This window comes from Propithecus coquereli, unplaced genomic scaffold (assembly GCF_000956105.1).
Source record: "Propithecus coquereli isolate 6110/MARCELLA unplaced genomic scaffold, Pcoq_1.0 Scaffold10, whole genome shotgun sequence".
Lineage (NCBI taxonomy): Eukaryota > Metazoa > Chordata > Mammalia > Primates > Indriidae > Propithecus > Propithecus coquereli.
The window spans coordinates 13,811,759-13,815,242 of record NW_012133858.1 but is presented as its reverse complement, the minus strand read 5'-3'; positions in this window follow the sequence as shown (position 1 = coordinate 13,815,242).

The following is a 3,484-nucleotide window of genomic DNA, read 5'->3' as shown; positions in this document are numbered from 1 at the left end:
CCCAGTCAATTATGACAACCATCTGGATCCTCTTGTTCATCTTTCCAGGTACTAAAATCTTATGGCTAACTCTCATCTTCTTACTACTCTCTTTGTCCTTGTGAATTAAAAACGTCTTTATTCCTTCACTGTATTCTTCGTGGATTTCCGAAGTGAGTAGATATTTTCATTCTACTCTGTATAGCTTGATGTTAGGAATAGCCAGGTCAGAAAATCGTTATAAGAATAAAATCTGATAGCATATATGAAAGTAGTTTGTGCACCACAAAGCCCTACATGTGTGTCAGAGATTATTACTGTACATTAATACAAGTTTCTTCAGACCTTTTTCATCAGTGGGTACATGTGAGTTTATGTTAACAGCACTAAGTCAGTTGTCCCTGGCTTGTACCCACACTCACTTTCATAAGGTCTCATCCCCATCAAATACTCATTATTTAGGGGAATTTCCAGAACTAGGGAACATTTCTCACAGAATTAGGTTAATACATACCACATACCAAGCAAGGTGCTTTAGACACTTGGGTACAAAGCAGTGAATAGGACAATGATTCCTCCATGCATGGATTTACATTCTAGCAGGAGAAGACAAACATCCGACTAGAAATAGAATTCAGCTGCGTAGTATAGTAAAAGACGATACGTGCCATGGAAAAAAGGAAAAGTGTATCTGGGATAAGGTGGTGGGGAGTGCCGGGGTCGGGAGAGGCTGTAATTTAAAGTAGAATAATCAGGGTGGGCCCCATTGAGACAGTAACTTTTAAACAAAGACGTAAAGGGTGTGAAGGGTGAAGCAATGTGGCTATCGGGCAGAAGAGTGTGGAAGACAAAAGGAACAGCAAGATCAAGTAGGATAATACCTGGTAGGTCTGAGTACAAATGTTCCCAGAGCAAATGAGTAGTCATAAGAAAGGAAACCTGAGAGTGGTACAGATCATACAGGGTTATATGGCAAGGACTTGGGCATTTTCTCTGACTGAGTTTAGTTCAGGAACGTGGTGACACTCCTTATGTTGTAAAAAGATGACATATCAAAAGATGCTCCGTATCATATGTCACCAGGGAACTCAAATTTAAAAAAAACCATGACATACCACTACACACCTATTAGAATGGTCAAATTCCAGAGCGCCAACAGTACCAAATTCTGGTGAGAATGTGGAGCAATGAGAACTCTCATTCATTGCTATTGGAACCACAAAATGGTACAGCCACTTTGGAAGACAGTTTGGTGGTTTCTTACAAAACTAAACATACGATTCAAGAAGGGTGCTTTTGGTATTTACCCAAAGGAGTTAAAAATGTATGTCCACACATAATCTGCACATAGATGTTAACAGCAGCTTTATTCATATTTTCCAAAACTTGGAAGCAACCAAGATGTCCTTCAGTAGGTGAAAGGATAAACTGGTACATGCACACAATGAAATCTTATTCAGTGCTGAAAAGAACTGAGCTATCAAGCCATGCAAAAACATAGAGGAGACTTGTATGCATATTACTAAGGTAAAGAGGATAATCTGAAAAGGCTACATACTGTATCACTTCAACTATATGACATTGTGAAAAAGGCAAAGCTATGGAGACAGCAAAGAGATCAGTGGCTGCCAGGGGGAGGGAGGAACGGAGAGGCAGAACACAAAAGACATTTAAGGGCAATGAAACTACTCTGTATGATACTGTAATGGTGGATATATGTCATCATGGAATTGTTAAACCCATAGAATGTACAACACCAAGAATGAACCTTAATATAAACTATGGACTTTGAGTAATAATGGTGTGTCAGTGTACGCTCATCAGTTGTAACAAATGTACCACTCTGGCGGGGAATATTGATAATGGGGGAGGCTATACATGTGTGAGGGGGATGGGGTATATGGAAAATCTATGTATCTTCTGCTCAATATTGCTGTGGACCTAAAACTGCTCTGAAAAATAGTCTTAAAAAAGGATTACTCTGGCTGCTGTGTTGCAAACAGAATACAGGAGGGCAAAGGCAGTAGCCAACAGAGGAGTTTAGCTGCTCATGCATCATTAGATGCATGTAGCCAATAGGAACTGTTTAGAATCTAAGCATATTTTGAAGGTAGTGTCAACAAGATTTTTGACAAAGTGAATTTGGGAGGTAACACAAAGAGAGGACTGATCAATAGGAAGGTTGCAGTTACCATTAACTGAGATGGGGAAGGTTTGGATAAAACAGATTTGGGAAAAGAAGATGAGGAGATAAGTTTGGTCAAGTGAAATTTTAGGTATCTATTGACAGCCAAGTGGAGATATCAATGGTTTTGTTAAACAAATTTGTCAGCTAAAGATCATATGGCATCTTCCACGGATTTCTTCTCCTGCCCTGCTGCTGATGGCAACTGCCAAAACGCCCCTCGAAGATGTCTTTCTGCTACTTCTGCAGTCAGAGTCTTCCATGAGGACACTGATATTGATGCCAAAGGTTCTTAAAGGTTCTTATCACGGTTTTGCAATAAATACTAAACCTTGAGGCACCAGAGAAAGGCTGTGGGCTCCTGAGCCCACATTCGCCGTGTAAAATGAAATCCTTCTTTCTCTCCCCATAGTGGCATTACATATGCTCCATGTCCTAAGCAATCTCCTTCAACTCCTATCTAAAATTTCTCCCTCCTCAGGATGAGGCATATAACCTCTTAAACTGAGACTTGTAATCTTTTCCTGTTCATTTAACCTTCACCCTTCAACTCCAAACTTTGCTTCTTCCTACTCTCTCTCCTCACTCTAATTCAAACATTCTCTTTCTGGCTCTAGGTCTGGGCATGTGCTCAGACTATTGTTAAATTATGATAATTTGTATGGACTCCATACTAGGAGAGACATCAGATTAAGATAGAGATATTGAGGCAGAGAATGGTGTGATGTGCACTGACATGGAATCCTACATGTAATGGAGACACTTCTAGCACCTAATTACTGCCTATTGGGGTATTAATAGAGAAACATTAACTTGATTGTGTTGCATAAAAGTATAACACAGCTGTGATACATCAAGAATCCACTGACTCACTATTTAAACATCTCCATGACCAAAATTCTTTCTCCACATCCGTTCTTTTGTCTATTTGTCTTCTTTCAGACTATATTAATAGATCTCTGGGAATTTCCACTAAATGAAAGAATTGTTCCTAAATTTGATGTTTTAGAATTACAAATGTTTCTGATACTTTAAATTGATTATCCAGATCTAAAATTGGCTTGTTTTTAGAATTTCTTCATATGGAGGTGGGGGGCTTAATGTGCCAAAAGATGGAACAGGAAACAGTTCAGGGTTTGTGGTTTGAAGGTGAATTCCAACAGTTGGACTCACAGCTGCTTCTGCTCCTCGGAAGAGAAAGATGGAGACTTGTAATTTTTCTAGTGAGCATGAAACAGAAGTACATGAACTGATAAAATCTGACATTTCTTGGATTACTGGAGTAACGGAAAATTATTTGTACCCATGAGAAAAAATTTA